Genomic DNA, 23,498 nt, shown 5'->3' with positions numbered 1-23,498 from the left:
CTGTAAGGAATCTACTCCTACTCCCTTGAGTGGAGGTGTAGAACATGATCCAAAATGGGAAACAATTCACAGGGTTCTATTCGGTGTTCTCCCTGGAAGCCAGGTCTATCACAATCTGGATTAAGGAAGATTTTTTTGTTTAATGGTGATTAGTTAGATTTTACTTGCAAAATATTTTGCAGCAGAGTTCTCCTCTCATACATACATTCGCAAATGAGCATGCCATTAAATTGTGATTGACATTTTTACTATTCAGTAAAAAAAATCTCAGTATTTTTCTTACCAAAAATTGGTAAAAAAAATAAATTTAATAAAAAGAATAAATTTTTTACCAAAAAATTACCAAATTTTTACTCAGCATTAATTACGAAGAGCGGTATGTCTGTTTTTCAGAATCTGCTATTGAATCCCTTGAACTGTTGTTGAGGAGGCTTCTTAGAGAACTATTTGAACTCTAATTATTCTCCCAAAATACAGGAGCAATTGAGGTATCTGGCACCATTTAATTTTACTAAACCCACTGACGAATTTTTTTTCTAATCACTGAGTTTCATAATTTGAGGCCTGAGGAGAGATTATTATATAAGATGGTTTTCTCTCCTTATCCATGTTCTTTCCTGAGAGTTTGTGATACCAGAAGATACCTCATTTAAAAGAGACAAGGACATTCTAAAAGAAGGTGTTCAAAGACACCTCAGAAATATGCCTCTGCAGGCCCAATGTCCCCTTTCTTGCCTAGCTTGCATCTATTCCCGCTCACACACATGTACTCACACACGCACACACCCACTCAGGTTCATATCCATATCCATGCACATGCACAGACATGTATTATGCACCATCATTTTTGATAGGAAAGTAACAAGTACCCAAATTAAATTGATCCAAGCTGATAAAGCTTCTAAAATGATTGTTACTCTCTCATTATTTCTGTAATATCAGCGCTGGAAACTGCTTTCTAAATTCATGTGTTTACCTATCACAGGAGAACAGGACACCTTGGACAGCTACTGCATTATTTAATCAACAAGTAATTTTGTTAGATGGAGTAAAGACAGGGTCAACAAAATAGAAGTAAAAGTGATAGGGGGTGCCCTCTAAGGCCCTGTTGTCTTATGCTTCTACAGCACCCTGGCTGTTTCTTTACTAATCTTCCTTAGAGATTTACCTAGATTCCATCCTGACCCACCTCTGCATTCTACAATGAGCAACAGAATTATTAGCAAAATAAACTTTTTAGATAGACCCTCATAGAATGGATTTAAAAATAGCTTATTTGAGTCTGACACTGAATCCCCATGCTCTTTCATTCTTCAGACTTTGGTAAATTATATAGTCAGGAGGTAGCCCGGAATAAAAGTCCACTCAACAAGCAAGGCAGAAAATTCCAGTCATTCATGATTAATTAAACTTCCCAGTGAAACCTGTGGGTCCCTTTTGTAAAAACAGTTCATGACCTGGCGAATCAGAAGAACCCTAATCCAGGAAGGTAGCCAGAGGGGTGGGGGAATACTCCCACACAAGCTGGTAAAGATGCAGGGCTTTGTTCTGAACTTCAACTGCATGACCTTCCTTCTTTAGTGATTGAAAAATAAATAAATAAATAAGCTAATGATAAAAAAAACGAAGCTAAATGAAAGAAGGAAACTTAATCATGGTGCAATTTAAGTAGCTAATGATAGTTCTGAAATACGAGGAAAGATTATTTGGTGAATAGTTCATTCAAAAAAAGATGTTAAATAACAAAACCATTGTAAATGAGAGTTCAGCTCTAAGTAAACTAAAAAATCTTCTCATTGATTTTTCAATTTAAGCGGAAAAATGGATTGTGTAAGCATGCCAGAGCTATAGTTTTCAAGAAACCAAGCTGTCACAGATGGTTAATACCCCAAATAGACCATCAGAATATCACTCTATTAAAAGATCTTGGGCTATTTAGTTGCCATTGTAAAAACCCAGCCACAAACAGTATTAGGGTTCTAATAGAAAGTTTTAAAGAATTGTTGGAAAATCTGGTTATAACATCAAAGTCAGGAGTAGGCAGAATTACACATTACCAAAAGTGTTACATAGGGTCATAACATGGTTTTTCTTGGTAAAATACATGGTTTTTCTTGGTAAAATACAGTTTCTGGTCTCATATTAAGGGAACAGTTTATAGTGACAAGAGAAAATAACGAAGACCTCAACAAGGAAGATTGCATGAATTATTTCATTAAATATGAGTAGTGTTTTGAATTTTCTGAAGAGCTTAAAAAAAATCAAATCAAAGTCCTGAGAAGTGGGTAAAACTACCAGCTAGTTATTCAGTATAGTTCTCAAGTTAGGAAAAGAAGAATCAGTGCAGATTCAAGTTCAAACCACATCTTTGCACTTGATTTGGAGAGCTACATTTACAAACTGTTCTTAAAAAAATGACACATCTCTGTTATGTCAATTCTACTACTCAGCAGAAAGAAAACACCACTTTCCCTTAAAGGAGAAGAAATAATTTCTCTTTGCTGTGACAGTTAGGTGAACCACTTATCCAGAAAGATCACAACTGAGTAACTGCAGTTGCTGAAAATTCGTGACTTAATGTTGCTTGCTCATTGACTGATTGTAAATATATATACCAAATATTATTAGAATGGAACGGTGAAGCCTGTTATGGGACTTCCCTGGCTCCTCTGCTAAGAGACTCAAGTAATGGTAACACTCTCCCCCCAACACTACCTGCCATCACCACATACCATTCAGTATGAAAATCAGTCATCTAGGGAAAAACCCAAAAAAATGCAGCGAACACCTGTTAGGGTAGAGGCCAGGACCATATTCACACATTTGTGGAGGAAAAAAAAGCAAGATAGGGCAAATAGCTGAGCTATAACCTTCTCTTCCAGGAATCTCCTTTTACCCTGGGAGTCAGGAGCAGCTGTAAGAAGAATGAGGGGCAGAAACAAAGAGATGTAGAATGGAACTGGAAGAGAGGGGAAAAGGAGAGCAAGATAGGAGCTTTAAGGACAATGAGTAAGTGTAGACTACGCTAATCGAAAATAGGTTCTACTGAAGTATCTCATAAAATAGTATTACAATTACCAAATTTCCACTTACGTTCATACATGTAAATGCCTATTTTCCTCAAAAAAAAAAAAACTGATGAAGAAAAAAAGGAAGGGTGACTCTGAATAAATCAGTTTTACTGTTTTTATAAAGTTGGCTAGTGGAGTCTTTAAATTTGCGATTCAATTGTTTAATAAGTTTTTGAGAATCTTTTATTGCTACGTGTGATAGACTAGGGCTTCTCAAATTTTAATGCAATATAAATTACCCGGAGATCCTATTAAAATGAAAATTCTGATTCAGTAGGTCTGGGATGAGACCTGAGATTTCACATTTCTACAAAGTCCCCAGATTTTGTGGATATATACAGAGCCTGTCTTCCAGTAGTTGAAAATTTGTGCTTCCCACAGGAAGCTGATGTGTCTAGTGATTCTTCATCCTCTATTTCCTGCCTTTAGCAAAATGTGGTATAATTTGGATAATTTGCATGTGGTGAGGTTTTGTTTGTTCGTTTGTTTTTCCAAAAAGATATTTTCTCCTCTGGTTAGTACTCAGTTTCTCCAATGTAAATTCCATTGTTACAGCTACAGCTGTAATACATAGATATTTCCTTTGCTTACTAATTAATATAATTTTCCCCTGTAGTGGAATGTTTTTATGCTTGAATGCTCAGGAGGATCCCAGAAAGTAGTCTTTGGCAGCAAAGAGTGGCAGAAACCCCAGGAAACTCAGCAAGAGACAAAGGTTTCCATCTGGGTCTTCCCCTAAGTGACTTGACTATATTAAGCCAGTTAACCTCTCTGGGCCTCAGTTTTCTCAGCTGTTAAAATTAAAAAGCCGCCCTTCCCAGCTCTTATTCAAAACAACTGTAGAAGAATGAGAGAGAAATTAAGAGAGAGGTAAAGAGTGTACTTTCTCTAGGTTATAAGCTTTCGAAGTGTGGTTGCTATGTGGCTCATGATTGATACATGCCTGGCCTTTAAGCTGCTTCTATTGATAGGAGTTCTTTGCCTTTCAGATGGTATTTTTATCAGAAAAACATACCAGAACAAGTTAAAATCTGCCCTGGGAAGAATGCAGGTGCATTCTGTGATTGTAATAGCATTAATGACTCAGAAACAAAATCCAGACAGTTCTAATGACGTGAAGCTTTATTGACAAAACAGTTCACACCTAGTACTGGTTCTTTGTTAGGTCTGGACCAAATCACTGAAGCTTTCAAGCCAGATCACTGCAGTCTTTTCCCCAGGCACTGACAGGGGTAATTATTGTGGTTCATGTCATAGCCCAGGACTCCATTTCAACCCTAGCAGAAAAAGGAGTTATTTTTATTTTGCTGCACAGTAAATATACTTTTTTTGCATATATTAATATAAACTGCTTTAATATGTAAAGGTGACTACACTAAATATTAAAGGCTCTGTATTATTTCTTCATTTTGAATTAAAATGTCCTGCCTTCAGTTAAGATTTCCTGCCTTCCTAAGTACCTTTCAGCAAAGAACAATCTGTTTAAGTTCTACAAATCTATTCATTTCATATTTGGGGATATTTTCAGACTCAGACTCAAACCAGGTTTACAACAAAGTAACCAATCTTTCCTGAGTATGGGTTATTATCCATCACATAGAAACCATAAGGAAGTCTACACACTAGTTATCTGTTGCCACATAACAAATTACCCTAAAACTTAGCGGCTTGAAACAACAAACCCTTATTATCTCACATTTTTTCTGGGTCAGAAATTGAGATGTGGCTTAGCTGGGTCCCCTGGCTTTGGGTCTTTCACAAGGCTGAAGTCATCTCTAGGCTTCACTGGGAAAGATCCACATCCTAGCTCCCTCACTAATGGGTTTTGGCAGGATTTACTTCCTGCCTCCGTTGGTCATGAGTTCTTCCTCCTTCAACTCCTTGCCACATACACCTCTCCATAGACCATCTCACAACATAGCAGCCTTCTTCATCAGAGTAAGCAAGGGAGGGGGCAAGAGAGAGAGAACACTACTAAGACTGAAGTCACAGTCTTTTGTGACTTAATCATGGAAGTGACAACCCATCATTTTTGCCATGTTCTGTTCATTAGAAATAAGTCACAAGATCCAGTCTCCATTCAACAGTATGAATGTGAGGAGTCTGGAATCATTGGGAGCCATGTCAGTAGCTGCCTACCACGATCTATAATGAAAATTCCCCCTCCATCGATTCCAGCCCAAACTTTAAGAGTTAAATCTAGAATTTTGAATGGTTTTGAAAAGCAAAATATGAGTTAAAAAGCAAAATGCACCCACCTCCCCAGCAGTACAGGAGACTGGATGACTCATTCAGATACACTGCCTGATGGGTGTGGTTGAAATAGGCAAAGTACTGTCTGTTAAGAAGAACCTCGCTCTTCTGATAGCTCCTTCTGAATGAGTATAGCCTTCTCTCCTTCATGGATTTGGAACTTCTAAAATGCTACCAATCCTCTCCAAAACCACTCCTAAATAATTATGACTATATTCTTTGATTCTGAAACTTTTGATTAAGAACCTCTTTAATCTATTCTATAAATAAACAATATCCATGAAACAAAAACTTTATGAGCAAGCAGAAGAACTACCTTTATTCTTACAGATTAGCATATACCTGAATGCCTGTTACATAAAATAAATTTAGTAAAAATTCTTCTTCGTCATGTTAACTTTTGTCCTAGACATCTGTGTTATTTGTGTTTGTTAGGGAATCATGGAAAATGTTCTCCATCTCTCCCATAGAAACCTCTGTTCTGTTTTGGTCACATTTTTCTTCCTTCAGCCTAGTCAAAAGCCCGTGCCTAGAACTGTCATTTTTATGTTTACACATGTTTACATCTTTTCTTTTGCCTCAAAAATCTACTAGGAGACATGTGCTGAGCATAACCTAAGATTACAATAAATAAGTTATGTAAGACTTAAAAATTCAGAAGCCATAAAAACCAGCATGGATTTTCTTGGGATTCTAAGGGTAGGTATCTTGATTAGGAGGCAGGTTAGTGGCTCGTTTTTCAGCAAGAAGACAATAATAGAGCCGAAGAGCCCTCTAAGGGAAAGAAAAAAGAGAAAAGATATATGAGCAAAAACAGAAAAATCAGTGAAGATGGAAACCAAAAAGTTGAACAACATATAGGAGAACCAGTAAAATCAAATGGTGGAAGGTGGGGAAAGCCACCAGACACATCCAGTCTCTCCTAAAAGAATGTTCTAGTAGCTAAATTGTAAATTAACCAGATGGAAAGAATAGATAAAATGCTAATACAGCTATTAAAAAGAGTAATTAAAATCCAAAGGAAGTGTTTTTTTTTTTTAAAATGAAAAGATACCAAATGTTGTTAAATTGCTTTTTAAAGTGCATGATACAGCTCTGTGTGGAATGCAGTATAGTTTCTCTTTGGTTCACTCTCCCCAGAATTAGTTTCCAGATTTGCCCAGGTGTCTCTGATACCAATAATAAAAACCTCTGTGGGCCTATTGTGTAGGCTAGGATAAATGGGTGCCCCAGCTTCCACGTAGAGGCCAGCCTCTGGCCTCAGGCCTGGAGCATCCTGGGGAGGTGGTCTGGTCCACGGAGCAGGCAGTGAGAGCTGGGGAAGCCTTTAAGGCGGCTGCCAGTCAGATCTGGTTCCCCTTACCATGAAGTCCAGAGGAAAAAAAAAGTATCACGCTCATAAGATTTCTTCATATTCAACCATCCATTTGCTAATACATTCTCTTGACATAAGTAGCCCCACTAAATTCCTCTTTCCTCATCACTAACTCTAAAATGACAGCTTAAGGATTATCCTTTCTGCCATTTACCATGAAACACAGCTCCAAACTAGTTTGTTGTAGGTTTCTGAGCTTAACCACATAGCTCACACTGAGTGGATAATCAATCATTCTATGACTAAATCCATCTGGAACAAATTTGAAGAAGTGGCCATGTAGGGTTTTTGGGTTTTTTTTTTTTTTTTTTTTGAAAAAAAAATTAAACTGAAACCAGAGTTGGTCTCTTTTTTCAAAGGTTTAAAAGACAAAAAAATTATAAAACTCAGCAATGACTTTTCCCCCCAGAATTCATGCATGCTCTCTAAGATTGGTTCTGTCCTGCCCCCATTTTGCATTTCATTTAATTTTTCAGAGAGATGATCCTTGAATGCTTTGGAGGAGAGTCCCCTTCCCAGAGAATGAAGTCATGATCCCTCCTTGGGTAGAAGGAAAGAGGGACATTGTGTGGCCAGGTTGTCACCATAACATCATGCTGATCTTAAATTCCCAAACATGCAGAGCTCAACTGAGGGATTATGGAACTAAAAAAGCCTATTTCTGGCCATTCTTGCTAGAGCCACTACTTTTTGCCCTGTAAGCATTAAAATATCATGAGCCTTGGTTTTAAAGAATTCCACCTTTCCCTCACCAGACCCCAAATTGTTCATCTAAATTTAGGATATATTTTCTCATGTATACTCTGACATCTGCACCATTCATGCATTCATTTGTTCAATTTTTAGTCATTTATTCATCAATTCATGCAACTATATATTCAGTTAATATGTATCCAAACTGTACTAGATGCCTAGACATATAGCCTTTCTTGCAAGGATTTTTCAGTCTATCTGTAGTGGTAAGGTAAGGTTGATTTAAAAAAAAATTAAATAATACAAATAATTCAGCTTAACAATTCAGGTCAACAAAACTTTAGTCGAGGGCCTCAGTCCCCATGGAGTCAATGGTAAAAGCGGAGGTGGGAGTCCAGAGGAGGGATTGCTTGCTACAATCAGGGGCCATAACGTGCTTTTCGGAGGCCGTGGATATAATCTGGGTCATGAAAGACCAACTGGGTATAAATAATCCTTAGAGGAGAAAAGGCAGGCTTTGCTGGGGAGATGTCCTATATGCAGAATAATGGTGACAATATCCTGTCAGTGTTTGGGGTGAGGGAAAGGGGGGCTATTGTGGGAACCACAGGAATCAAGTTAAGAAAAGTCATTGGAGGACAGTTTGTATGAATCCAATTCTTGGTTAAGCCATTTAGATTTAGTAATGTCATAACTTGAGAAAGATTTTGAATAAAAAAATGACATAATGAAAATGCTACTTCCGAACAGTTGTAGGATGAGAGGGAAAAATAAGTATACACATATGGCTAAATGTGTTGAATCACCTTAGTAGGACTGGGATGGGAGATGGGGGCAGATCTGACTTCTTGTAAAGTGAATGAGTTCCTCAAAAAAGAGTTACATTAATTTTCAAGTACTGTACATATAATAACAATGCTAATAAGAAGCATAAAAAGAGTTTGATCCACAAGGACTATTTTCAGGATCATAATTAATTTGTTTAAAATCATTTCTAACAGACACATTCATTATTTTTGTAAATAAGTGATGAGTCAAATCCTGAGTCAAAGACAATTCTAAACAAGTTCCACTCCAACTACGATAAATGATTTATAATATTGTTTAGCAATATATATTTATTCATAGGTATCATAAAGGTAAACATCAAATAGTCGATTAATAATATTTTGGTATAATTTCAGCTCCTACACCCCATGAAATAACCAATTAGGAGCTAAACAAGCCCTTAAATGATCTTTTGAACAATCGGCCTTTCTGTCTCATGCTCACATCCATTAAACTGTAGAATGTTCATTAGTCATAATATATGGCTGAAGGAATACAGAGTAAGTCTCTAACCATAAACTACGTCTGAACATAGACCTTTAACAGCAGTTGCTCTTATTTCTAATATAGTTAAGACTGTGATGTTGTGAAATTCAATGAACGTAATCTAAGCAGAGTGATGCCCTGATTATAAAAAAGTTTTTTGCAATTACAGGAAATTATGGCAAGCAGTAACTACCCATAGGCCCACTCTCCCCATTAAGTCCTCTACCATCCATTTTGCATATAAAGCATGAACCAAGGAATAATCTGGTTATAAATAGAGGAGAACAAAAAGTTCTCCCAGTATGGCTAGGGGAAATGCATTTCCTAGTTCACAATTACCTTAATTAAAAATGAGAATTTAAATTGAGTACGAAAAGGGAAGGAGGGGTTTGGAAGGGCTGTTTGGGAGTGAGGGTAAGGCTGGACTGCTAAGCTGATAAAGCAAGGACTTAAAAACATAAGAATATGTAGTTCACCTTATGAAATAATCCAAAAGAATTTTAACTGGATTTAGATCTCACTTCACTAAGTCGTGATACTTTGTGTGTGTGTGTGTATTTAAAACTTAACCAACAGCTAGAATTTTGCAAAGGTAAAACACCTGTTCTGTCTGTGTATTGATCTCTTTAAGTTTCAATTCTAAAACATTTCATAAGCAATAGTCATGCATATACTTCTTAAAAGTGGGGTCTTCTGGAGATGATGTGTTAGTTGCCTAGATTTACTTTATTATTTTATACTGGATTTTAACATTTGCTTTGTTAATTACAGTTTGGAAGGTGGCACAAGACCACTAAATATCCTGTAACTGTAAGATTATTCAAGAAGCCTGAGTTGAGTAACTATTATGTGCTAAGCACAGTAGGTACTGCGAATACAAAGATAAAAAAGCCTATTGTGCCCGCCTTCTAAAGCTCACAGTCTAAGAGGGAGTGGACAGTAATTACAGTGTGACATTTTGAGTCTCCCATTTTAAAGACTTCCCAGAGAAGGTGACACCAGGCTTCAGTCTAAGGAAGGTGTGAATTAGCCTTTAACAAATTGGGGGGAGGGAGGGACGGAAGGAGAAAGAATGTTCCATGCAGAGAGCACTTGCTAAGGTCCTAAGTAAAAGAGAGAAGAAGGGAACAAGTGTTCTGCATGATTCAGTGTGTAGTACATGATGGTAAGCAAGGATCAAGTCATGAAGGGTGTTGCACATCACATTAAAAAGTTTGAATTTTATCCTGAAGATACTGGAAAGTGACATAATGAGTTTTCATCTGCACCAAGTGAAAGATGTCCTATACAAATACAGAACGTATGCAAATCCGAATGAAGTCCACTCTCTTTGCTCACAGAGGAGGGAAACACATAATTTACTTTGCAAAACATTTCTAAATACTAACTGTTAGTCCAGTTAAATAATTTCATTGTAAGTAATTAGGACAGGTTTCATTCCCCACTTATAACAGTGCTACAAGGCAAATTAAGTATGAATTTCATTCTAAAAATAGCACAGCTCACATTTTTAACCAAATAGAGTGCAGTGGGGAAAATATCTTAGCTCAAAGAAAAGTTTAAAACATCAGCATTAAGAATCCACTCGACACTTAGTGCATTGTTCTAGGCCATTGTGATTTTATTCACCTAGAATATAACGGTAGTTCTTAAAGTATTTTTACCACTTGGGGTTTGTTCTGTCTTAAAGTTCATACTAAAACTTATTGGAAGACAAATTTGAAAGTAAAATTTAACTCAGCCTTTGCAGAAGCTACAAGAAGTTCTACACACTCACCCAATTTGGCATGGCATTCCTTAGTCTTGTAAAAAAAATGTAATAACAATTGTATAAATACTATGGAAGCTCTGAGTGTTATTTATTATGTTTTGCTATGTTGTAATATAATGGTGCCATAATTTATGCATCAAATCCAGTGGAGAGCTCAGTTGGTACCTTCAACAAATTGGGGCCATAAAATTTATAAAGGCCACCAATATATACCGAGGGTTATTCAGCAGCTGGTTTCCTAATGAAGAATGCCAGAAATCAGTAGTTGGAGCAAAACTTGTTTGGGACCCTGAACCAGATAAGGTGCCAGGGGCACACTTTCACCCTTAAGTTAAGGAGGAGGTTGGGAACAGCTATTCAAGACCTATCCAAGGCAGTTGACTTTCTAGAGATAGCAAATTTGCTGCTACTGCTCTTTCTTAACAAGGATACAGCTGTCCCAAAGTCAGCTGGACAAGCTGCTTTCTGTAGTGATCTTACATTGACCAAAGGAACCTGAGAAAAGAAACATAAAGATGGGCCTGAGCTGAACCTTGAAAAGGAATTTATCCTGTTAAAGTAGAGAGGTTGGGGAGGGGCTCATGGGCAAAGTCAGACAGGTGGCAAAAGGTGTCTTACACATGGCGATATGCAGCCTGGCTGATGTGGAGGGTCATATCAGAATGCACTGATAAGGGCTCTGGGTGGTGCAGTCGGCTGAGCGACAGACTCTTGGTTTCTGCTCAGGTCTTGATCAGGGTGATCACGGGTCAAGGGATTGAGCCCCACGTCCGGCTCCGTGCTAAGAGTGGAGTTGGCTTCGGATTCTCTGCCTCTGTCCCTTCCCCCACATGAACTCTTTCTCTTTCTCTCAAATAAATAAATAAAATCCTTTAAAAAAAAATGTGTTTGTAAATTGGAATCTAAGGAAAAGACTAGTTTTTATATTAAACCATCTGTTATGTTGCAGTGAGGCTCAAACTAATTTTGAGCCTTCTGCATTTTATCAACATCTATGTGGGTAGTGATGAGACTGGCAGTAGGTGTTGGAGTTCTGGGGACCTGGACAGCAGCTCACCTTCATTGAGATGATAAAGATGGCAGGGTCACCCTGCTGAGCTCCCAGAGGGTGCTTGGGAGGGTCACAGTACTGGGCCATTGCTGAAGTAGCAGTGCCCAAGACCTACAAACCAGTGGGAGATGTACTAACACTACTTCGGATGTGGCAGCAGTCAGAGCTCTCAAGTTAGAACAATGCTCTGTCTGATCGGAGTGAAATTGAGAAAGGGCAAATGCAGAATAGAGTATTTAAATAGGAAGAAGTCAGAAATGCAGGACAGAGAAAGAGAGAATAAGTAAGAAGATGACAGAAGGAAGTCAGCCTAGCCACCTGCTGGTTTGTCACACTGTCAACATAAGCCTCGCGTTTTTCCTCATGCTTTAAATTCTTTCACTTTTTTTGTTAATTTTCTCTGTTAAACCCTTAATATGGAAACAAGAGTCTGTCATATCCACATACATAATTTGCCTATAACTATAATGAAAGCATTGGGAAGAGGTCATTTAGTGTTTGGAGAAAACCAAAATTAATATATGCAAAGAATACTTTTTAATATGCCATGGTTTTGCCATATTACTAGCATAGCATTTACAAAACAAAAATTGGCTCCAAATCAAACTCTCCTGTATGATATGATTGAATGGATGCTTCATCAGCCACAAGTGATTACATAGATCACCGTTATGTTTTGTGAAGACTCCCACTCATTTGAAAAGGCAGACATCGATGTGTTCATCTTAGAGTCTTGTCCTTATGAATAAACAACCAGAAATACTTGTCCTGACTTTACAATGCGGTTATTTCCACTACATTTGAAAATACTCCCCATCTGTTCTTTAGTTCTGATTTATAACTTCATCACTGCCTTGAACGATGATGACCATAATGTCCTCCACATAGTCAATACAATAAAAATTGCTGCTGAAATGTATATCGTCATAACTTTTTCGTAGTTGGAACTTGTTCACACAGAAGTTCTTTCTGAGAGTTACGTATAGGTTCTAATTAGAGCTCCAATCAAAGCTACGTTTGCTAAGTAGTCTTTATAAACATTAACACTCCATTGCCACGAAGGGGGTCCTATAGCCATTAACTGTCCTTTCATATCACAAAATATTATGAAATGCAAAAGGTGTTAGATTTTTTTTTTTGCTTTGCCATATCCCTTTTGTTTGAATGTTTGCAATTTCCCTAATAAGAAATAGCTTTAAGAAAGAATGATTTTGCCCATTCTCTTATCTGTTCACCTGGAATATGCCAAAGGAAGAGAAGTCATTCAAAGCTGTGATGTTCTTCCCAACTGGATTTCAGTCATAACAGACCACATTCAAAATATGACACTGAGCAAGGAAGCAAAGATAGGATGGTAATTATATACAAGTGCATAGCAAATTATATTAAAAGCCCTGACTTTCTGCAGGTTTTTGCTTCCCTCGCACTGTAGACAACGGTAGTACTGACCTGATGTACACCGACTTATAGCCATTTCACAATGTTAAGTACAATTTATTGAGCACTTAGTGTCAACCAGGTACCATTTGAGGGGTGTGTTATTTCAATTAGTACTCACAACAGCATTATGAAATGGGTATTATCCCTACTTGACAGACTTTGTCAGTGAAACTTGGAAAGATTAAAGAATTTTCCCTGAATACACACCTTAAACATGGTGTTGCTTGGATTTGAACTGAGACCTATTTGATGCTAAAACCTGTGATCTTACCCACTCTTCTGTCTCAATTATAGTTCATATCATTCTGTCAGTGAGTTGCACAAGAAAAAAATTTATTCTGTGGTTCTCAGACTTTCTGAAAAGATCGACAATCCTCCCATCAACTCCAATTCTTGGTATGATAAATTCTTGGTGTAATAAGGTTAGAAAAAAGCTAGTACAAGCAGCTAAAGAAACAATCTCAAATAAAATAATTTAGAATTTAAAAATCATGTGCAGTGAGAAAATAGTATGATTGTTGTAGTTCTGAAAGAGATCCCTACACCTCTCTGGCAGCCTCGCAGTCATCCACATTAACTACATACATGCCTGAAGCCAGATTTTCATTTAAAGGTTTCCATAAATAAATTATTACATTTCTAGGGAAAAATAATTGCAGGCTAATTTTAAAATTAACAATATGAATTGCTCAATTTTTCCATTTTCTTCTAAAATGAAAACTTGGAATATGATAGACTCTACGGATGTGCTCCACGCAGTAACCATTTTAAGTATATATATATATATATATATATATATACACACACACACACACATCAGATCTAAGAACATAGTCTTTTTTTTTCCTTCTGTGTTTATGCATGCCAAGAAATTCCCTTAAAGACTGACTTAGTTTGGGATCTACCTTTAACATATCAACTGTATAACTGGCACAGGTCCATCTCCCTTTGTACTCTACAGACATAGAAACTGTGTATGGGGCGTGTTTCCCCATGAGATTTTTTTCAGAGTTTATGCTGCCAAACAGGCATTAAGCAACTCTAAATTCCTGAAAATATGTAACTTTACAGGTACATGGTAGTGCATTTAAATATTGAAGAGAACTTTCTATTCATCCCGCTCAGCTAACAGAGCCTTTTAATCCTGAAAGATGAGTCCATTTTTAGACCCTCCTTTGAATCTACAGATCAGAAGCCACTGCTGAAAAATGAAAAAGAAGGGAAGAAGAAATAGAGATCTATGATCATGGTCCCCAAAAAGCAAGAGCATGTTGTTCAGGTTTCCCAGAATCCAATATTTTTAAGGTAGAGAGGGCAGAAGAGGTAAGAGGGGGAAAATGATTATTTTTTACAACAGCATTCAGGAATTCAGTAAAGTGAGCTTGAATATCCGATTTTTAAAACTGAAAGAGATCTCAGGGGACATACAGTCCACAAATTTGCGAGTCATCCTTGCGCAGGGGCCATGCTAATCTTCTCTGTATCATTCCAATTTTAGTACATGTGCCACCACATGTCCCGCCGAAGGGGGCACAGACAATGTATAGTCCAAACATAATTTTGTCTCTGATGGAAATGTAAGGTAAAATGTCCCAAATTCACTTAAAAGTCCAAAGGCTATTTTATATGCTAGCTTGAGAAGTCTTTAGGATTGAAACACTCACAGGGTCAATAGTTTCATTGAACAGTATTTTCTTTAGTTCCCTATTGCCTTTAGGTATTCCTTCAACTCATAGGAGTTATTTGAATGCTATTACCTCACAACACTGAAAGTGTTTTAACATAGACAGGGGGGATATCCCATAGACTACATATGTCAAACAGAATTTATCAGCAAATTAAATTCGAATATGCATGATAATTCATGAGTAACTTGGGGAAAATGGCAACCATAGTATCAATTTGAAACAAAACCAAAAAGTCAAATCTCACTTGGCGTATGAAGGATTTGGACACAAGCTGATAGTTGTTCAAATTTAACATTTTAGTCACTGAATAACCTTATGCTTTAATATGATGAAAGCTGCAGAGCCTTCCTTCCTGAAAAATCATTCATATGGAACAAGGAATAATACGTCTAGGTTTTAACTGTCACATTGCTCAAGGAAGAGGGATAAAATAAATAACCACTTAAGATAAGATCTTTCCTTGCTATACTTTATCTTAGAGCAAAGTTTTCAGATGTTAGAGGATAAATTATACAAGTATAAATGTAAACATCACAACTGTACAAAGATATATGTACATGCATCACGTGTCAAATGAGAGAAGGTATAGAATTCATTCATTTTGTTGAATCCCTACGACTTTCTATATTTAGGTAGATGCAGCATCTGTTTTTCAATTTTTTTAAAGATTTCATTTATTTATTTGAGAGAGAGAGAACACAGAGGGAGAGTGAGAGGAAGAAGCAGACTTTCCGCTGAGAAAAGAGCCCAATGCAGGGCTCGATCCCAGGACCCTAAGATCATGACCCGAGCTAAAGGCAGATGCTTAACTGACTGAGCCATCCAGGTGCCCTTGTTTTTCAATTTTTTTTAAGACTTTATTTATTTATTCAACAGAGAGAGAGCTGTGGGAGGGGCAGAGGGAGAGGGACAAGCCCACTTTGAGCTGAGCGAGATGTGGGGCTTGACCTCAAAATCCTGAGATCGTGACCTGAACCAAAACCAAGAGTCAGATGCTTAACCAACTGAGCCACCCAGGTGTCGTGATTTTTCAATTTTTTAATGAACATTTTCTTTCTTTTTTTTTAAAGATTTTATTTATGTATTCATGAGAGAAAGAGAGAGAGAGAGAGAGAGAGAGAGAGAAACAGAGGCAGAGGCAGATGTAGAAGCAGGATTCTATCCCAGGACTCTGGGTTCACAACCTGAGCGGAAGGCAGACTTTTAACCAACTGAACTACCCAGTTGCCCTTAATTAACATTTTCAAACTCAGAGTTAGTTGAATGTACGATACAATGAATATTGAACACCCACCATCCAGATTCAATAATTGTTAACATTCTGCCATATTTGCTTGCAATGCCTTGACATCATTTTTCAACACAGATGACTGGTCAAATCCCCACCTGCTACTGAGAGCCACATTGTACCATTTGTGTATTTCTGGTGATAGGAACCTCACTACTTCTTAATATATTCAAGTGTCCAATGACCATATTCTTCTCTTACCCTGAACTAAAATCTGACTTCCTTAAATTTCTACCCATTTACTCTAGTTCTGTCCTTGGAAAGATAAGGTCAAGATTTTTTTCCTTCTTCTCTAAGTGGCCCTTCAAAACCCTAAAGTTCACTTTCATAAAAGACTATCTCAGCTACAAATCTCATTTGTATTTTCTTCTCTTGTAAATTGAGTAGAGTGGGGGCAAAGAGAAGGAGATATAAGGAGAGAAGGAGGGACTATAGGCCTTCTTAAGGGCTGGCATTTTTTTCCCACAAGGTTTCATATGTGATATTTTCATTTTCATTCAGTTTGACGTCTCAGATTACAGTTTCATCTTCCTTAAACCATGAGTTGTTTGGAAGTGTATGTCTTCTTTTCTGAAAGAAGGGGATTTTTCTAGTTTCGTTGTGGTCATGTCATTGTCATTTCCATCATATATGCATTGTACTGAGGGAACAAAAATCTGTATATTGTAATTTTTGAGATGTATTTAGACTTTCCTTAAGGCTAGCATATAATCATTTTCTTTTAACACTCACTCAATGCTTGAATCGGTTATGTATTACTATACAGTGTTCTATAATACGTCAAGTAGTTCAAAGTTTATAATCATGTTGTTCATATTTTCTGTTCATTTCTGAAAATGTGTTTGTTTGTTTAGTTACAAAGACAGGTATATTAAAATCTCTTAGTGTAATTGTGTGCGTTCATCTTCCCTTTAGTTTTACTTATCTGTGCTTTGTCTATCTGGAGGCTGTGTGATTAAATGCAGTTAAATTCTGAATCCTTTTTCCCTTAAAGTCAACTTTGTCTGATATTAATATTGCAAGCCAACTTTCTTTTGATTAGTGTTGGCATAGTACACTATTCATCTTTTTTTCTTTAACCTATATTTCCTTTCCATCCTTACATTTAATTGTTTCTCTTGAAACAGCATATTTGGGTTTTGTTTTTGTAATCAGCCTGAGAATTTTGGTTTTTAGTAAGAGCATTTAATCTGCTTACATTAATGCAACTATTGCTATGATTAGGTTTAAACTACCATTTTACTATTTGCCTTCTATTTGTTCTGCACATTTTAGTTTCCTTTTCTTTCCTCTCTTGCCTTCTCTCTAAAATAATGGACCATTATGTATTATTCCATTTCTCCCCTGTATTAGATTTGTAGTTTTATGCTTTTACTATTCCTTTAGTTTTTTCCCCTAGGGGCTACTTAACATGCATCCTTGATTTATCAAAGTCTAAAATAAATTAGTAGTTTTACCTCTTCCCCAACAGTGCAAGGACCTTCAAGTACTTAAACTCTATTTACCTTCCTGCCAACTTATTATTCTCATGTATCCTCATGTATTTTAATTATAAATATTTTATAAATCCCAAATATGTTATAAATCCCAAATATTTTATAAATCCCAAAAGACCTTCCTATTATTGTTTTATACAGTCCGTATGCATTTAGATTTACTCACATATTTATCCTTTCATTGCTTTTCATTGTGCTGGAATTTTGAATCAAAAAGAGAAAGGAATTTAGTGCAAATTTGGTGAGTTCCACCCGTCCTTCATCCTACCTCCCTGCTTCATTTGGAATTCAGAAAACATAAGGGCCCTGAGGCATATGGGGAAACACTGTGCAGAAACATCATAAGTAAGATGTAATGAGATGGGTAGGAAAATATACACAAGAAGGTAACATGTTCTGAAGGCAAGAAGCACAAAGATATGCTTTATTTAAAAAGCCTTAAGCAGTTAATGATTTGAAGAAGCATTGCCAAATTATACTCAGCAAATTTAGTAGTATGCCCCAATTTAGTGGGCACAAAAGCTGTTTATTGTTGAATGAACAACAAGTATAATGTAATTGGTTTCATACAATTAGGAGGTCACCAAGCCATTCTTGTTATAATTGGCATTGCCATAGCCAGGGGCTTGTGCGGCCTCAAGCGATGATTGGCCTGAAGGAGTAAGCCAAGAATGTGTGTGCTTTGAGCTAGGGAGACTGACTAATCTGGCTGCAAGGCTCAAGGAGGAGGCCAGAAATCAAGTCACAGTGCTTAGGCAGGGCCTGGTGGACTCAACTGAATGTAGTGTCCATTCAGTTCATTGCTCTCCAGGGGTTTGATCTGGAGCTGGGGATGGAAGGTGGTTGGGAGGAACGAGGTAAAGAGGTAAGGCACCAGAAAACTACAATTGAAATGTCAGTTCAGAGGCATCCCATAATAAGATGGAATCATAATTCCTCTGAAAGCCATGCAGTTGGAAGCTCGTCCCAGTTTGTATGGACTGGGCTTACACTTTCACACAGACCATCTTTAATTCAATCTTTAAGCAAAGATTAATGATGCTACTTGTTTCAAAAATACTGTTTTACCTTCACAAGGTTGTGGATTGATGACTGGTTGTAATATCACTCCAAATACCAGGGTCATCTTTTCCCAAAAATATTTTTAATGGGTAATTAAGTTTAAGAAGTGAAAAAGGAAGTTTGGCTGGAAATGACATATTCACAGAGATGCCAGAGAACACTCCTGGTGATTAGCAATCATTGATCAGTAGTTTTTCCTTAACATTCTGAAAGCAATAAGCTTCACTTTGCCTGTTTACAAAAAGAGCTGAAGAATAATTAAGGCCTTTGTTTCCTTGCTGGTTCTGTTTCAGCCTTTGAGCAATTGGTGCATTTGGTCTGTGTGTAGTACAGATGAGTCACAAGTTGAACTGGCCATGTGTGCCACTTGGTTTTCTCCCCTATGTTCGTGAACTGTATGTCTAACCTCATCCCATCATCTTGCAAATGAACACCACTAGCCACAAAGGAGACCGGGTGAGAAAAGGTCGATTTGCAGTGCAAATCAATCATTGCTGGAAAAGCAACTCCAAGTACATGTAGAATGATTTTTCCATATGAGAGCAGCATATTTCAAGATTCTGATAGAACACAGTGCAATGACAGGGACTTCCAGGACACTTGATTCACCACTCTATAAAACAAAGAAATGAACTATCAGGGAGGCTGATGTTTGTTGATTTGGGTGATATTTTTGTTTATCATTTAATGCACACCAAATTATTAACAATCTGTTTTGCCAGAACAGATAAGAATCTAGAACTATAAATCTACTGCTGGCCATAGATGAAGACAGTTCTCTTTTGTTACTTAATATCAGTATTTATTTTCTCCACTAGAACTGCTTAGCTTGGGTGAATTCTAGCTGATAATTTCAGAAGGGTGAAAAGCTAACTAGAACTGGGCATTTAGCCCAGATAAATCTGATTCCAGTACTATGAAAGAAGCAGCAAGGGAAATAGAAAGTCTTTGACAAAAAGTGTTGATAATTGGCTAAGGACTGGGGAGGGAAACAGAAGACTTGGAGAGCTATGAATGTTATTCTAATGTAGAAGAAAGACACAAGGGAGGAATCAAGGCACTACAAATGAACGACCCTCTCTTTACTTCTAAGAAAAATTAAATATATATACATATATAAAACTACAATTAAAAGTCTGCTATACAGAGCTCTTAGGAAATAAGTCTGTCTGGAAACCTAAATTGCAGAGGCAAAATGGAAATCTGGGGTTTGAATTTCTACTCTGTGTGACCTTGGGCCAGTCACTTCACAAATCTACATTTCAGTGACATCCTCCTGCCTCTTCCATAAATTGTGCATGATGTGACCATTTATTTCACAGAGCTCTTATCAGGATTAAATCAGAGGCTTGCAGATCTGATTGTCTAATCAAATAATAGATATTTAAATATTGCTAAGCACTTACCTATTTTTATACCAGTTAATTTTTATACCAGTTAATTAACAGATTTATATATGAATTTAAATAAAAAATCACACGCCTCTTTCCTAATCAAAATTTAAGCAACGTAATTTAATGTCTTGACTACTCAGGTTATCGTTATTAAGAGCCAGGAATGGATGAGGCAGTAGTAAAACAGCAATGCTCTCAGCACTTATTGAGATAGCTCCTACTTTCCAAGATTATACTGAAAAATAAGATGAAGACCCAAAATAACAATAAGATCCTTACCCAATAAGTCCCTTTTATTTAAAAAGTTTTATAGAGTAAATAGAGTGCTGGGAACGAATTTATTGTTGTGTCACTAGAAGGATTAGGACCAATCATTCTGAGCAGATGGGTATCTATCTAAATTGTTAAGAATGTGAAAGGAAGGAAGGAAGGAAGGAAGGAAGGAAGGAAGGAAGGAAGGAAGGAAGAGGGAGAGGGAAGGAGAGGGAGAAGAAAGGGTAGGAGAGGAAAGGAGAGGGAAGGGAAGGGAAGGGAAGGGAAGGGAAGAGTCTAGGAATAAAGTAGCTCCTTCTCACAGTAAACATGAATCCCTGACCTCTTTTTTTCTACTTTACTTCATTTATGAGATTAAATTAGTATGGTTGCAGAAGATATAAGATTGTAAATCCACACAGATGAAGAAATAGCAACTTGAATTTAACCACTGCCTTTGCTTTAACCACAGGAGTTCAAAGGACAGCGCCATCAAGTAATAATCACAAAGCACGTACAGTGCTCCCCACAGAACTAGTAAAGATGTGGCTATTTTACTTTAAACATTTACAGTCTAGAAACAAAAAGATATATTTTGAAGATTCTGAACTTTTTAAAAAAATCCTTGCATCATTAAGGATGGACAGTCTATTTTATAGATAGAGAAACAGAGAAAAAGAATTGATTCCATGGTCCTAGGTCACCTGGGCAGTGACAGATGCAAAAATCACTTCAGTCCCTTCCTCCTTTTTCAGTGTGTTCTCCCATCCCTGGGCAGTGGTGGATTATTCCAAGGTAGTTCTGAATCATTCCTTAAACCTAAAGCAGCAAAGTCTAAATCTAAAAAATCTAAAGCATTTAAGGTACAGAAAACGTTTGCCCATGAAAACACACTGAATGTCCATGTCATGGTAAGTTATCAAATTATGAAAAGAACATTGCAGAGATTAAAATGTTGCATAAGAGAGAGAAAGCAGCATGAGTCAGGGGTTTGGGAAATATGAGTCAGAATGACGGGAAGGAGCCAAAAACATAGAGAATGAGGGCCTAAGCAGGGACTTAATGGACACCACAGAGATGTGGACACAGTTGCCTCCATTAACTTTTGAGAGGTAACCAAATATGCAGTTCCATAGACTGGGGTCAGCATGATAAAGAGGCTAGGAGCAAGAGCCGAGCAAAGATCAGACTGCATTATTTGAAGCGATGGTGGTGCCAAAGTCAGCAAGAAAGGGACCTACAACAGTATAAATCACTAGGAGGGAGAGTGTGGGCACATTTTTGAAAAATGAGGGAATCACCAAATACTGCCCTTAGCTATTCTTAATGCATTAGAATGATGAAATGTAAGTTGATTTACGTGTTGTGATATTTTAGGAAGCACACTCTATTATTTTGTTCTTTGGCTATGTTTACATTAGGCTGTGTCTACATAGTTCAGAGCTGCTCCCTGTGGTGTCCAATTCAAATTCCAATCCCACCTTTAAGGCCCTGAATTTTTGCTTAGGGCTTGAGCTGCCACTTTATGAGCACCTTCAAGTGGGCACTGCAGCAGGCTCCACGCACACAGCCCTTCCAGCCATGCTGAGTCCAGCTGTCTTGCAGACCACGTTTGTTTCGTAGGACATTTTCTAATGCGACCTGCCTCCTGCCTAGAAATAGCCTCCTCGACTTCTTCAAAATGCAGCTCAAAACTCCCCTGGCCCAACAGACCTTCCACAGCCACCCACCTCCGATGCTACCTTATGCCTCCTAGTTTCTGCACTTCTCAACATCACTGCTTTCCTACAGTTTCCATGTGCTGACATCTTGTTGGTTTTGCTGCTTCTCACATCTTGCCTGTCACCCTTCCTTGTGAATGATTAGTTCGTAAGACAAAACAGTGATCTTACTTCTCTCAAACTCTAGGCATCGGTTCCAGCAAATGATTATCATTCACTCATCCATTTTATGAATAAACAGTTATTGAAAACCCACGATGTTTCATGCACTCTGCTAGGCATTAGGAATACAGAAAAAAGTAAGATGTAGACCCCATCCTCAAAGAGCTTAGGGCTAGGGCCCGGGGAATGTGTTAACTGATTGCTTAAGAACCTGGTGAGCTTCACTGTCGAGGATAAATTATAGATAGTTTAAAAGCAAAACAAAAACTCCTCTCCCCGGAGTACTTTTTCCTAGATTACAAGGAAAATCATGGCTGACCCGCATCATTTCCCTTAAGATAAAGCAGTGCTTTTGCCATTCGAGATACTCCCACCACAGAGGCCTTTCATAAACGAAAAGCCTGGGGAAATCAGGGTCTTCTGGTGTACCAGCATAGGAATGGATATTCTGCTTCAAGTCTCTGACATACATGTATGCTTTACTGACTTACCACGTTAACTCTCTGATGTTTAAGACAACTGAAACGCATACGAGTAGAAAAAACAAGCGTGGAGGCACCTGGCTGGCTCAGTCAGTGGGGCGAGCGACTCTTGATCTCAGATCAAGTTGTGGGTTTGAGCCCCATGTTGGGTGTAGAGATTACTTAAAAAATAAAATCTTTAGGGGCGCCTAGGTGGCACAGCGGTTGGGCGTCTGCCTTCGGCTCAGGGCGTGATCCCGGCATTCTGGGATCGAGCCCCACATCAGGCTCCTCCGCTATGAGCCTGCTTCTTCCTCTCCCACTCCCCCTGCTTGTGTTCCCTCTCTCGCTGGCTGTCTCTATCTCTGTCGAATAAATAAATAAAATCTTTTAAAAAAATAAATAAATTAATTAAAATCTTTAAAAAAAAGTGTAAGACAGTTTAACAATGTGCAACAATTCTTACATGACTTTCTCATAATGCTTTGTGAGTAAGTAATAACAGGGTCTCAAAGTATAACTTTTAAAATAATAGAATTGTGTTATTTAGATAATGGTATGAATTGACAGTATGGTCAAAGATAGTTCAAAGAAATCCTATCTGACTCTGTGTCCTTCAGCATTAGATAAACTGCTAAGAGCAAGGGAGGGGATAAATAGTCTCAGCTTGAGTTGGAGAAACTGTAAATGAAAATGTAGTCAGTTCATTTCCTAGCAGACCCAGCTTTGGGTATATGACAAAGCACACACTCAACTCCTTTGGAATAATTTCTTGAAGGGGATTTCATGCAATTGTGTTTTATTGAATTTCAGGAAGCTTCCCATCCAAAAGACTTAAAAATTAAAGTGAGTCCAAGTATTTACAAAGTGTGTTAAAAATATTACCGGTGTTAGGTGTGGTGAGTCCTATTGCAGTTTTATTTGTTTGTTTGTTTTGATAGAGAAAGGAAAAGAATATAGTGGCAGTGGAGGCAGCGGTATTTTTTTATTATTAAATTATTTTAAC

The 23,498-nt window shown here is 37.5% G+C and overlaps 2 protein-coding genes and 1 non-coding gene across 3 annotated transcripts in view; 1 reads left to right on the top strand and 2 right to left on the bottom strand.

The window, feature by feature from the left end:
• Window positions 1-23,498, bottom strand: part of CCDC85A (coiled-coil domain containing 85A) — a 641,780-nt gene that overhangs the window by 434,674 nt on the left and 183,608 nt on the right. The window lies entirely within an intron of this gene.
• The window catches only part of EFEMP1 (EGF-like fibulin extracellular matrix protein 1), a 58,579-nt gene that overhangs the window by 16,387 nt on the left and 18,694 nt on the right, over window positions 1-23,498 (top strand). The window lies entirely within an intron of this gene.
• Window positions 14,384-14,488, bottom strand: LOC123786173 (U6 spliceosomal RNA). The gene has a single exon (XR_006777904.2). It is a non-coding gene; the product is annotated as a U6 spliceosomal RNA (small nuclear RNA).

The sequence above is a fragment of the Ursus americanus genome, chromosome 7, assembly GCF_024610735.1.
Source record: "Ursus americanus isolate L20-20 chromosome 7, mUrsAme1.1.p, whole genome shotgun sequence".
Taxonomy (NCBI): Eukaryota; Metazoa; Chordata; class Mammalia; order Carnivora; family Ursidae; genus Ursus; species Ursus americanus.
The sequence above is the reverse complement of the archived record's forward strand: the minus strand, read 5'-3'. Positions and strand labels throughout refer to the sequence as shown.